Genomic DNA, 14,996 nt, shown 5'->3' on the forward strand with positions numbered 1-14,996 from the left:
GTGGATTTTTGTCCTCTGTAACAAATTTATGACAAGTTTTTGTTCAGAGCACAATGAAATCCATCTTGGTATCATGTAATTTTTCCTGTGCATTCTTACAGACATAGGAACTTTCTCAAATGTTTAGACAGTTTTTGAGGCAATGGCATATATTGTATATTAAGTGATAGTTCAGCTATTTTTTGCAGGGCAGAAGTGTCTCCGGCACTTCTGACAAGTTCATCTACATGAGGCTCAAATTAAAAGATGTATTAGTTCTTCATCGAGGACAACGACTGCAGTTTTGGCTTGAGGATACTGAAGTCGAGCAGGTGGGTGGAATTCTGCCTTTGCCACTCCTCTGTGTATTTGAAAATAAGGGTCTCAATATTGCTCAGAATGGTATGAAAGTTGTTAGCTTTCACTTCTAAACCCCTGAGCCTGAAGGCTGAGTTTCCAGTTTCTTGCTTGAGTGACAACTGAATTCCCCTACAAGCTTATTGTAATATTGTAAATAGAGTATTTATTCCAAGATGCAAAGTAACTACCGAATCATTTTATGCAATGGTAGAAAAAAAAGGAACCACATAATTCAGAGCACACAAAACAGAATTAAAGATGCAGATTAGCCTTGAGGAACAAGCTTAATGAGAAACCAAGTGAATGAACTTCAGACAGGTTGCACTACTTAGACTTCAGCGGTGTTGCTTTTCAAGACAGAGAATTAAAGAATTAAGTCATGATACCTATTTGCCAGTTTACTCTGGCACTTCTTGGTCTTCTGGTACCATGTTACTCACATGTCCATTTCTGTCCCAGCCATGTCAGGCAGTTTGTCTTTTACTTCTCCAAAGAATAGGAGGTGAACTAGTGACCACAGAGTAGGTATAAATGTAAAAGACATGCACCTTGCATAAACAGTTTTTATGTGTTGATAGAAGTGGTCATATCCTAAGCTGCTATCTGTGGTCTACACTAAAACTGCAATGATTTACTAAAGATCAGCGTTCTGGTCTTTGCTTGTAAATGTATCTCTTCCTCATGTGATCAGGTTGAGCCGCTGTGCAGGCTCAAGCACTGTTAAAAGTCAGACAAGAGGATAGAAGATCGCTGTGTTCACTTTTAAAATTGTGGAAAATAAATACAGAAGGAACGATTATTTTTTTCATCAACTCCTGACATGTTGCTGCATGCAAATTCCATTTCAGGTTAAAGACTACCTGACTGAGCCAGGTCATCCACCTATCTGATTTTTCTTGATATTGTGCTGTGAACAAATATAAGGCATCCGAATGAGTGAAATCTAAAACAGGCAGAGTGAAAGTTATGTCATTTTCACCACACACACCCACACACCCCCAAAGCACAATTAGACAGACATCACAAACTGAAACCTTTAAATTCAGTTTAACAATGCATTTGAGTAAGTGGCAATGCAGGAACACGTAGAACATACTGACTTTGCAGGTCTGTTGCCTGGAAATACAGAAATATGGAAATATAGATAACTATTACCACTGTGCTATCACCTCCTGTCAAGCTACAAAGATGCTACTGCAAAAATGTATAAGCAGTTTCATTGGTGTTAACCCCAGTGAAAATTGAGGAGAAACATTATTTTTGTGCAAGTCTTCAGCAAGTGGGCATCTGTATTGAATTAAAGGTGCTTGACTCAGGTCCCTGCATTATACTGTCTTTTCTGATACACAGTCCAGAAATAACACTCATGGAAAACTGCACCCAGGCAGTGCCGGACTGGCACAGAAAAGCTGGGAAGCACCTCAATCTTTTCCGCTGGGACAAGGGTGCAGTGTGAAAGGAGAGCAGCATGACTGTGAGCAGTAGCATTCAGTATTGCTCTGAACCCCACTGGGTGATCCCAACAGTTTGTTGAAGCTGGGTAACAGGATAGCGTGGTCCTGAAGCTTAAGGGCACCTTTTAATTTTTGATCTGTCTGTGAAAGATAAGAATGTTAGGACTCGTGACTGAAACTTTACTCATAGTTTAAAGCAGACGGTAATGGAATACCTACAATTTCCTTCTATGGAACCGTGTAAATCGTCTTTTGAAAAGTGTTGCTTTAATAAGCACTTGCACCCTTTAAGCCTGCTCTCATTGCTGTCTTGTAATGCTTTCCATCAGCTATTGGTGATGACTTTTGGAGTTAAAACAAAGGTATTTAGAGAAACCCAGGATGGAATCTTTTATTCAGCAATAGCTTTGTCAGGTACAGTTTATTTCCCTAGTCTTTGTGAGATAATTGCTTTATGAGGTAATTGCTTGCTAAATAAGTGACCGTAGCCCCGGGTCCCTCAGGTTACTGTGCATTGCTTGGACAGTAGATGTCTGCTTACAAATATAATGTAAATTGCATAAATTGAAATAAATCATATTTTATGTGTAACAAACCATAAATATAATGACAACTTTTCTCCTCCAAGGCCAAGGGGAAAATGTGAAGTGTGCAGACAGACTGTATGATTATGTGACAGTGTTTCCTTCTTTGAAGTTCTGATATTCTAGCCCAGAAGAATCCTCTGCCTGCTCTCCACATTATATGGCAGTTGCTTTCTTCAGCTCTTTCCTCCACATGGAAAAAACACTGTTAGAGAGGAAAGTGAAGATGAATCAAGGGACATGGCTCCCAGCCTGTCATATCCAGAAGAGAATCTGGCTTTGGGCTACTTGAATTCATGGTGTGCCTGGATGATACAGAATGACCTTCAGCTTTCCAGCTGGGGCATGTTCTAAGTGGCTGGCGCCTCTTCTCTCAGAGCAAACTCATGTGGTTATAAGGAGATGCCAAACTGAAAAATGTGGCCTTGGATCTGAAGTTTTCCTTAGGGTCTGTCTCTAATTTTGTTAGCAATATATTTAACAAGCTAATCCCCTCATGGTTCCCCTCAGCAGTTAGAAATTTTCCTTGACCTTCAGGGGAGGCCTGAACAGTGCAGTTGAAGGAGGTGGCTGTCTGTCAACATGCTGTGCATGAAAGGTCTTGCCTAAAAAGATGTAGAACGGTAGTCTGAATGTAGAAATTCATGTCTGAATGAAATTAACAATGAAACTCACACTTCAATTGGTAGGGTGGCATCCAAAACACAATCACAATAATGTAATGGAAAGATAATGTGATCTTTCCTCCAGATACCTCCCTATTATTTTTTTCACATAACATTTATGCTTATAAATTTAAGTGCATATGGTCTGAAAGAAGAAAGACACAAGACATTTTTAAGATACATCATTTAATTGCAAAACTTCTGAGCATGTTAATAGCTTTTGCGAAAGTTTGTTCATATGTTCACTTGTCAACAAAACCTGTCAGGAAGAGCTGCTGACAGAAGAGAGCCTTTCTGGTTTCTTTCTGACTTCAAGGGTCTTACCTTGAGATTGCTTGTGGGTATGGCCATCACCTGAGAGCGCCATATGTGTTCTGTGCAGCATCACAAACTGATTAACCCTGTTTTTCAACCCAGATAAAAAGATATAAGTGAAGCTATTCATGCCAAGTCTTTGTTGGTAGATGTGATCATAGTAGATGTGTTTGAGTGTCATTTATTTTGTAGTGTAGAATTTCCTCATGTATCAAGCATTCTTAAGAAACCCAGGATATATCGTGATTGTATGGATTTTTCCAAGTGAAATGTAGTATTTTGGGGTTGAACAGAGAGGGTCAACCTACAAACCACAGAAGGTTGCATTCATCTAAGTTATTCCTTGAATGACAAAACCAATGAGAAATATTGAATGTCTCACTGACAGCAAGCAAGTGTTTATAACAAACAAACACTTCTCGTGATGCCAGAGTGGTAAAACCCCCCAAACCCTGAAAAGATAAATATGATTATTTCAGTATTCATAACTCAATTCTGAATGCTCATATATTCACTTCTTTCAGAAAAGGCGGACTGTCAGTGTAGACTTGAAAGGGATCTTTGAGAAGCTTATACTCTTTGGGAAGCCTAAGTTACTCCCCTGTTTAAGAGAGGAGACAGGGAATTTCAAAATGCAGATGACACACCAGGGAGGGATCAGGTATTGGGCCAGTGTACAGCATGATGGAAAATACAAACAAGGGCAACATTGCAGGGGGAGCACCAAATGACAAACACTTTCTGAAGTGATGAAGAACAGACCTGAACTTGCAAAATTTCTTCTGTGCAGTAAGATTTGGGGGAAGGTGTAGGTGATAGCTGCTTGGGAAGTCTTGCTGGGAGGTATCTTAAAGCTCTTGTTCAACGTCAGCACTGAAATGCTGGTATCAGAATCAGGGATGCCTGAGGACAAGGACTACACAGGACTCTGAAAACAAGAATATAAAGCAAAATTGAGTATGCTTTTGAAGTGGAACCTGTTAAGAAAGCAGATCTCAGAAGGGAAAATTCCCATGTGATATATGTGGGTCTTGTCACAGGGAGATAAACTGAAATGTTTTGAAAAATCAGTGCAGAGGACCTATGTCTTGAACCAGCCATCATTGCTATATAACAGTGATCATGTATGTTCTGGCCTTGAAAAGTTCTAAGTATCCACAACCAATTTCACTACAGTACAGCTGTAATTCCTCTAAAGGCTTGTGCTTAATTAATTAGAATGTAGTTCTCACTTAAAGCTATTTCAACATCATCTTTATGTTCGTTTTGCTATTCCAGATCCTGGGTACTCTAGGTTAAATCTGGCACTTGTTACTGAGAATCAAATTTTTCTAAAGTTTACTGTGGGTTTTCCTTCTGATGCAGACATTATGAATGGTGCTGATTTTTTTCATGTATGCTTACCATTTTTTAACCATTTAACCAAATCTTTTAATTTAAAGAATAAAATAAATAAATAAAATATTGAATAAAACAAAAAAAGCAACACAAATCACTGCTTATTTTGCCTAAGGCTGGCCAGGATACTTTTTCTGAAAAATATAAAAAATAATATGCAAAAATTTAACTGCCTGAATTCTGAATATTTTTCAGGAGCACCGAGGTCTCTAAAGTCAGCGGTGAGTGGTACCTCCAGAGAGCTGTTCATCTTGCTGCAGGTAAGTATTTCATTCTACTGGTTATAGAGACACCCTGATAAATATTTTTCAATTAAGGGTTTGTTTTAGTTGCCCAGCATAAACATCTAAACCGTTTGAGATGCTGCAGGGCACCCGATCTGCTGGTGCAGATGTCTGGATCTCCTGTATGCCCTGTGTTGCATCTGCCAGCCCCTCGCAGAAGTTCGTGATACCTTAATGTATCTCAAATGGCATTTGATACCTGTGTTTAGGGAAATGACTCAAAGGCTAGTTATCTAAAGTTATCTGAGGTTAATTTTTGTTTTGGAGATCATGTTAGGAAAATTTCCCCCTTAATGTGTGAGGCTGGCTGACAGTTTGGTTTCACTTTCACACATCCTTAACCTGTAACTGCCTAGGCTACGCGGCTGGCTCTGCCATCATCACAAACACTTATGGACCGTGTCTGTGTCTTGGCCTCACCCACGTGCAGTAGAGGATGTAACTACTTTCCTCTTTCATTTCATGTTGCTTGTTTTGATACTAAGCCTTTTGGAGCGACGATTGTCTTTTAGTTTCAACATGTTACTTACTTGCTAGGTGAAGTTCCTACTCTTGCTTAAAATAATGGGTGTAATATTGTTAGACTTTATAGAAAACTGGAGGAAATGTATTTAAGTAACTGGAACAGAATACAAGTGCTTTTTTGCTTGCTTTTTTTTTTTTTTTTTCCCTAGGCCAGCCAGAATTTCTTCCACATCTTCATTATGTTTCCATCAGGTTGATGAATATAAATATTTTATTTACTTAGCATTCTGCCCCACATAGTTTTATAGAACTAGTCAGTTGGTAGTTTTGGCAAGCCTAGTTCTAATTATCCTGGCTTCATCAGGAAATAAGGAAAATATTTACAGGAAAATTGCTTAAATACTGTCTATCCTACTATTGTCCGGATGGGAAGAAAATCATGGGTTTTATATGTACTTGTTTTTATAAATACTTACATAACACATCTTTAATAATAGTCTGTTCCACGATTTTGGTTAAGAAGTGAAAACAGACAAAAAGACTGATGGGTACTTAACTACTGAAGTCTACATTTAAGCAAAACTGAGATCTTTGTGCCATGGGAAGATACCAACTCTTTAGCATGCATATTTTAAACAACAACATATAGTTGAAATTTGAAAATATTCCATGAAATAAAAAAAAATTAGAATACTTTTCATTTGAAACAGAATAGAAAAATTGTACGTATCTTCACATTAGTCTTATACTTCTCTTATGTCCTTGGATCACAGTTAAAACAATCTTACTGTAATAGATAGAGGAAAATCTATGGTAAAACCTCTATCTAATCACCTGAGGAAAACCAGTAACTCAGGAAACTATTTCTGCCTTTACTTACTGTTTGTAAAATTCTAAAGACATATTGACAATGCTTTCGTGCATGGCTTGTCTCCTAAAAGGCCTAAAGCCCTTGGGATGTCTTTGCAATGCAAAGGAATAAACTTCACTTCTGATCTTGTTTAGGGCAGGAAGATTAGAGAAGGTCTCAAATGAGATCTTAGGTAGCCTTCTGGCTCAGGTGCGGTGTAGATGAAGGATAGTACTTGTGTTCGGTTGTCTGCAAACTGAGATGATGCATCACTGTTTTCACACATAATATATAACATCACCAATACAAAGAAAGGCTTTCCATTGATTTCAGCAGCCCCTGAACCCTCTTCTCAAAGGGAAGGAAAAAAAGAGAGAGAAAAAATTAAATAACCTGTGGCTTAAAGTTACTTCAGACCATAACCACAGGTGTACACAGAGGTGCATTTTAGAGTACTGAGACACCTATCTGAATTTTTATGCATCTTTTGCTTTTCTTCCAAAAAAAGTGGGTCTTTCTAGCCTAAAGTGTCATGGGATCTAATCTCCCAGATGGTTCTGCAAATGCTCACTTGCTCTTTTCACTGGGGTGAGAGTCATGCCTGGTTAGGCAACTCAGACAGTTCTTGGACTTCTGGTTCTTGGTCTTCAGGTGTTCTTTCCACACCTGCCTCTCGCTGCCCATCTGGGTGGTGGTTCGAAGCTGCACAGATCCTTCGCAAAAATTTTACCTGCTGAGATCAGCACCATTTCCTGATTTTTCAGCACAGGCCCCCGCATTCTGATCATGCTTGGGTTTTGAAATCTAATTTGCTGTATAGCACAAGCCTCACTGACTATTGTAACAAAAGCCTGGTATTTAAGTAAATGAATTGATAATTATTTCTAATGTGCAGCAAAGTATTTACAGGAAATGTGGATTGTTTTCTTTATTGTTGCTAAAATGCTATTTGAGGAATCTAGCAGGCACTAATTTTAATTAGGAGGATATTATTCAAGACTAATAAAATGCATGAATAATAATATTTTTTCTGTCATGAATAAAATGTATAAAATTTTGTGTTTGATCTTTGTAACAGCCTTTTTCCTTTCAGATGTGCTCTTAAGCTACAATTTGGTGCCACCTATTAATTTGATTAATAACTCAGTATGTTCATTTTATTTAATTTCTCCATTTTTGCACAGAATAGTCAGCTCTCTTATTCAGAAAAATGAGCTAATTTGAAAAAGCAAGAACTAATTTCAGACAAATGCTTCCACAAAATCATTTTGTAGGCTTGTGCATGCCCTATTTCCAATGACTTAACAATCACATTAACTTTTTGCTGGCTCCATTGCATTGCTGGACAGGCTGATAGGATAATATAGAGATGTTGTTCATCTAAACCACGGTACAGCAAAGCAGTTAAGCATATGAATACCTCAAACATATCTATACTTCACTAAAATCAATTCAGCTGCTCACAGGTTCACTTTTATGTATGCTTTGTTGGACCGAAGCCACAATTACCAATCTACTAGAGTGGAGCTTAGTAAAATATATTGAGAGGAACCATCTCTGTGAATAAAACTAACCGTTTGGGAATGTGTTAACTATAAAATGACTACGGTTTAATTTTCTCTATCATTATAAGGAAGGATATTAAAAAGTCTTTGCCACAATAGGCTGAATAGTAATTCTTGGCTGACTTCTGAGAAGACTGACCACATAACTCACCCCTGTGGCCTTTCTAGGGGTGCCTGTTCTCAGTCTTTTGGTCCTTAATTTTAACATTCTGTCTGTCTCTCTTGACATCACTCTCTGGATATAGGTGACATCTTTCTGAGACCTCTTAAAAGGTCTGCTGTTACTCAGTCTCTCAGAAATTAGTTACAAACCTTGATGCTTTCATTCATGAGAGTCACTTGAGAAAGAACAAAGCTTTTCTTACTTGCTTACCTTGAGGAGGGACATGGCAAACCAGGATCTGCTAATGCTTTATGGACCTTTTAATATAGTATCTCTTCTTTTTCCTAATATTACAGATGTTCCATTACTGCTGTTAATATCTTATTTATTAATTAGAATTCTCCTGATCTTCCAAGCTACCATCCATAGAACTGGCGTGCAGGCATGGAACAGGTGCACTGAAACAAAAAGCAAGTGTAGCAGCAGCTATCCAGTATGCTACTTCATCATGAACTACAGTAAAGGTAGGAACTCTATGAAGAAGACTGACATTTAAACTGGGTTGTAAATTTCTTATTAAAAATTGTTATAATTTAGGTTAAATTCCAATGCTATGGCTGAGATCAATTTTATATATTTTTAAGTGATCTGCTGATTCCTAGTACTCAGTATGCACTGAACGTTTACTATGTTCTTCTTTTCCTGTGATTCTTCTCCTCTCTGAGTTGACCTGTAACTTGGACAGGCCTCTCAGATGTCACACAGGTGTGTAGTAATACAAAGTAAGCGAGTTAAGCAGATTTCAAATAAATGAGAAAAATAGAAATTATTTCCACTACATGGGAGTTGAATGCTCTGGAGGGTCTTCAGTCGTGCTTCTTTAGTGGACATAAAGGACAGCACTGAAATCTATACTGAATAATACATTAAATATTTGGTTTAAATCAGAGGGCATGGGAGACAGCTCACAGAGAAATACCTATAATACTACTGCTCTTCTCCAGCATAGAAACTAATGAAATTAATTAAAAATTAATTCTTTGAATTTAGGAGATCTTAGGTTTCTATACATCTTTTTAACTAGACAATTGCATCCTCCAACCAACTCTACCTGTACTTGAGAAAGCATCGTAATGACTCCAAGACCGAAAGGATCATTATATCACACTCTATTACGTTTCTGAGCTAATCTACAGTATAATTTTTGTTTGGTTGAGATGGTTGGGTAAGCAGAAGAAATAATACATGAGCTGGCAAGGTTCGGAAGTGTGTATGTACTTTCTTTTATAAGAAACAGGTAGCAGTGCCACCCTGCCTGTGGTGGTCATTCCTTTTCTCTCATCTGTTGATGTTCATTTCTCATGGGGCATGCTCAGTTGAGTTAGAGTAATATCATCAGTGTAGGTCACCTTTTGTGTCTGGGCAAGTGGAGAAAGTTATGTTCTTGCTTCATGCTACAGTAGTTAGAGAGATGTTGACAAAGTTCAGAGCCTGGGTGACATTTACACATGTGGCTCCTGTCTTCTGCATGCATGGCCAGATCGAAGCCTCTGGAGGTCTGACTGCAGAGGCAAACCATGGGTTTGCTCCATCGAGCCCCAAAAGGTGTTTACACATCTATACAAGAAGAAGTTTACAGACAGGGTAAAAATGAAGACATAAAAGAGCATCTTATGGACTGAAATCAGCTTCTTTCCATTTACTACATGTATTATCTTTTACAATAAGGTTGCCAGGTTTACAGATAAATTTTTTCATCCTAAAGAAGCCTGGAAAATTCTGTTAGCAGAAGGGTGACCTCCTTTAGAGTTTATGTGATTGAAAAGTTTTAAATAAACTATAATTCACTCCACCATAGCTCATATATTTCCATTTTATTTAATTTAAAGCAGTGTGGTTTATAATCAATGAAGTTCCCTTGCTGGAGAGAAGGGGGTTTTAGCTTCAGAACAAATACACAGCATATTTTCATTTCCTTAATCTTGTGCTGTAGGTGGTCAGTTCAAATTGCTGCATTTGGCACTGGAGGTTTGTTTAGTTTAAAGCCAAGTGAAACAGACAGAGAATAGCTAAATTGAAATATTGAATTTAATATGTTAACTATTATGCTGCAGTTTATATAATATCAATGTTCCCTAGAGTTATATATTATTGTTGTAATGTTCTTTGACACATATTGATATGAACCAGAAGTGATTAAAGGCCAGGTAGAAACATTGGGTTTGCTCTTGTGGAAAAAAGTTTGAAATACAGTATAAAATTAATGTGGCTGAGGGAGATGCTGCTGCAGAGGAACGGTGATGCAGTGACAGTGGCTACACGTGGCTTGATAGCATCATGGCTGGTAGAGTCATAATTCACAGTTTGAGACAATAATGCCAGGATTACAAATGGCTCCCAGCTTTTTGTTTACTACTGACACAGATGCTACTTAACTTCCTTTACAGAAAAGAAAGAGAAGTATTTAGATAAGGACAACAGTTTTTGATGTCATTACATTATCTCAGGAATTTGGGAGTGCACGGTGACAGGGTCATATTCAGTGGCATCCAGTTCAACACACAACCGAGCAGTGAGGGCGAGCAAAGCAGTGCAACAGCTGATCATTGTTGATAGAGCATAGAGTCCCCCTAGGAAAGAAACCGTTACATCTTATTGCAGTAGAGCACTGGCTACTCTTTGTGATGTGACCATTAATTAGCTTAGTGTTGTGTGGCAGTCTTTGTCTTTTCTTGCACTTAGTATGTTCTGTAGAACACTGCCCAGTTTTTCCCGTGCTGGGGGAACTGCAAAAAAGCTTTGGTAGACCAAGCTCTGGGTCACATTTCAATGCCTTTGGATGGCCAAGCCCTCGCACACAGAAAAAACTACATTGATCTATTGATGTCAATGTAACCGTGGTGCCTCTGGGAGCTGAGAACCCAGCACAGTGTCCATCTTTGGTGATCTTCCTTTAGCTGTCATGCTAATACTCAGTCTTTTAACAGAGAAGCTGTTCATTTAATGTACTCTAGCAGGTGAGCTCTCACTGACCAATTCTTCTCAAAAAAACCTGTATTTTAGAATGGGTTTTTCACTGCTACTTATATGTAGCAGTGACTCTATACTTGAACTATTTGTTCACACCTAGGGAATTACCCTGCTTTAATACAAACCTCAAAACTGTCCTAGCACACTGCAAAGGTCACAGACACAAGGGAGTTTTTTCCCCTTGAGCCTAAGCAACTGTAGGCTTAACACGGGCTTAATGGGGGAATAAAAAGTACATCCTGGCCCTTTTTTTAAGGAGAGCCTTGCGTGGTTCATTCCTGGAATCTTGATGTATGTCCCACAGATATAAAACTGTTCAGGAAGTTCATAAAATGGAAGAAAGCACAAGATGAAAATAAGCAAATTTGTCCAAACTTACTCTTAATAACAAGTGTTACTTTTACCTCCAAATTTATGTCACCAGAACTGTAGCATATTATTCTATACTTATATTATCATCTTCTCAAATAATACTTTTCTTTAAAACCAAGGGTGTAAGTCCACTTACTCTGATTTTAAAGACAAAAATTCTCATCATGTTCAATGAGAGGAAGACTAAGCCTAAGTTTGCTCTTCTGAATCATTAAAATGTTAAATGCTATAAAGCTTTTATTTTTTTTGACACCTAAGCAGAATAAGTAGATGAGCAAATGATTTTTCCAGTTAGCTAGAAAAATGCTTGTCTTTTTAATATCTGAAAATGACAGCTTTGCAGTTCTATTCTCATTTTATCCATCATTTTTAATTGCAGAGTAGAATGCAACTTTCTCTACTGCTTGTAATCTCTGTGGTCATTTATTCCACTGCAAAAAGGGGTGAAAAACACCCCACCTACTCAGTGTTGTTTAATTCTTAAGGTGACTTTTCATTCATTTTTGTTATGAAAATAAAGAGTACCTAATATTATTTGTAAATAACTAACAAGAATGTTAGGTTCATTTTAGACATCTAGCTCTGTGGTGGGGGAAAAAGTGTTTTAGAACCATTGATGGATTTTTTGTTACCCATAGAGAATTCACATATATTTGTCAAGATCACACACTGTTATTATTATAAAGACATTTTTTGCTTGCTTTCCTGTTGCTTTTGCTGCTGTTTTGGTGTGTAGTATTCAGTGTTTAAATGCAGCAGGTTGGGCACTTCACATCATTCCCAGTACTGAGAATTAAGGACTCTTAATTATACCTAAGACCTATTATTGCTCTACTCTATGATATTAAGACATCGCTCTCTGTTACCTTGTACTTGAATAATTATAGAATCATGGAATATTCTGAGTTGGAAGGGAGCCATGGGGGTCAATGAATCAAACTTCCGACTCCACACAGTGCAACCTAAAAGTTAAACCACCTATCTGAGAGATTAGCACCCCTTTCTGCTCTCCCTTGTGAGGAAGTTGTAGACCACAAATGAGATAACCCTGCAGCCTCCTCTTCTCTGAGCTGCACAAACCTGGTATCCTCAGCTACTCGTAAGTCATGCCCACTTGTCCTTTCACCACTTTTTTTGCCCTCCTTTGGATATATTCTAATTATAGATACATTTTAATATTTTTATATCTTTCCTATATTATAGAGCCCAAAACTGCACATAGTACTCCAGTTGAGGCTACAGCAATACTGAGTATAGTGGGATAATAATTTCTTTTGACTGGTTAGCTATACTGTACTTAACGCATCCACGATACGGCCCTTTTGGCCACCGGGGCACATTGATGACTTATATTGAGTTTCCCATCAACCTAAACCTCTACATCTCTTTCTGCTCTGGAGAGCAGGGCTGCACTCCAGCCTCTTGTCCCCTAGTCTGTAAGTGCATCAGGATTACACCACCCCAGGTGCAGTATCCAGCATAATTGCTCTCAGTAGAAATTGTTTTCAGTAGAGATAAGCAAAGAGTTTTACCACATCAGTTATCTTCATTAGTTTACACCAACCAAATTATGGTGAAAATGTCTTCCTGAGCTGTAGAACAATGGAGAATGATGCTTACTGTGAGCATTTTGCTTTATAACTCCCAGCAAGCTGAGCGTACCTGTTAACTGCTGCCTTCAGATATTTATTGATGAACTGGTGTTATCTCATTGTTATCCTGCCATAAGAATTCCTTTCTTCAGGATAAACCACATTTTTCTTTGTTAAGCAAGTCTAAAAAAATAAATAAAGCAAAGATGTTTTTCTAATGGGTATGTTATGATAATGAGTTTAAAATTCACTGTAAGTCATGTTGTTGATGTCAGTATTATGAGATACCCTATAAATGAAATTGTATCATATTGTAAATCTGTCCAGTAGATCAATAGATATTATGAAGAACCAAAATAATTTATTTCATCTTCTTCTTAAATGGAACCCTAAGTGGTCTGAGACTGGATTATTTATTTGAAACAATCTTTAAAGAGAGAGTTTCTTTTTTGGTTAAGATGATAAAAAAGGAATCAACAAAGAGATAGCTGAAAGATTAATAATTAACTCTTTCTAAAGCTTTATAGAATGACAATTTTACAGTAGCAGGAGAATATATGAGGGAAGAAGGGGGATTGATACTACGGCATTTTGTATATTCTTTGTCTCAGGTACTAGGTCTCCTGGTGTGTTAGTGCTGAGACACTGCTAGCTTCTGCTGGAAACAGACCAGGCCACAAACTGAAACCATAATGCAAAGATTGCATTATTGCTTTGGGGTTTTTTTCCTAGCCATGAAATGTGTGCCTATATACACATATGCTTATCATGCCTGAAGTACAGTGCAGACTGATCTAACCTAGCTGTTGGTCACCACGCTTGTAACAGTGTCTGTAAGATATTCCAACTGATTGTTTAGCTGTTTAAACAAGAGATTGAGCTAACATTTGGTAAATTCAACAAGTAGCATAAACTAACTGAGCAATATTAAAATTCTCTTTATACCTTCTTCGGTCTGAGAGAATTCATGGAGAAGACCAAGAAACTTTTAACATTTTATGCCAGAGTTTGATGTCCAAGAATGCATGTGAACTCTGCTGCTGGTTAAATATATTTGTCATGTCAGTTCAAGCAAGTGATAATTACATAGTCAAACGGCTACCTACAATATCTTAAATATCACCGGTATACCTTCCTATGCCGTTAGCCAGTTAGCCAGATTAAGTAGACAAAATAATTTTAGACATATGAGCTATAATTACTGTATTAGGCCAAAGGCTGCCACTAGATTAGATCTCAGACTGGCAAGCTACTGGTACAGCTTGCTGAAATGAAATAATTGTTTTTGGGAGATAATTCCTTTTAAACAGCTCTATTTTAAGATCTCTGAGATTGGGTGCTTGGCCCAGAAGTAATTTGAAATTATCTAAACCATTTGTAATTTCTCTGTACTTTGGCAGCAGTGTGATAAACATATGATTCTTGGTAAGTCATAGGATACTATTGTTCTGAGAAGTCTTGCACTTTTTATTTCAAAAAATCAGATCATTGTTTGTTGGCATTTGAACTGAATATAGAGTACTAATTTGTACCAGAAGAGTACTGAATTTAGTTATTGAATTAGAAGGCACCTGGCTAGCTTTTACTTATGTGCATGCATGTACAAAGTAAATTACATTCTAAGAAAACTTTTCACTTTTTATCTTTTTCCTGGAGTTGCAAGTGGGTAGGAAAACAATTAGAGTGTTCACAGTCCTTCCGGAAGCGCACAAATAACAGCAAGTTGGCTGCAGAAACTGAAGTATTTGGGTTACTGTATCTTGTTCTAGTTTATTTTTATTTCCATGGTTCTGAGCTAGGAATTATCTTTGCCCGTTCCTTCCCTTACAGTTTGTTGTTTCTCCAGGCTGTGCTTAATCTGTTCTTTTTCTGTTGAGACATCTATCATATGATGTCATATCTCCATTGTCTCCTTCTTCCATTGCTGCAAGATCCTCATCTCCGGTTTCCCTAAATTTCAAAGTCCTGTTTCCAAATCAT

The 14,996-nt window shown here is 37.7% G+C and overlaps 1 long non-coding RNA gene across 5 annotated transcripts in view; it reads left to right on the forward strand.

Annotated features, from left to right (window-relative positions):
- The window catches only part of LOC308072534, a 120,441-nt gene that overhangs the window by 71,955 nt on the left and 33,490 nt on the right, over window positions 1–14,996 (forward strand). For 4 of the 5 annotated variants that reach the window (XR_013931694.1, XR_013931696.1, XR_013931697.1 and 1 more), the window contains one exon: window positions 1–8,546. This exon is cut by the window's left edge. This is a non-coding gene — a long non-coding RNA (uncharacterized lncRNA). The remainder of the gene's footprint in view (window positions 8,547–14,996) is intronic. The other variant, XR_013931695.1, reaches the window with a different exon arrangement.

The sequence above is a fragment of the Falco punctatus genome (genome assembly GCF_963210335.1).
Source record: "Falco punctatus genome assembly, chromosome: 13".
Lineage (NCBI taxonomy): Eukaryota > Metazoa > Chordata > Aves > Falconiformes > Falconidae > Falco > Falco punctatus.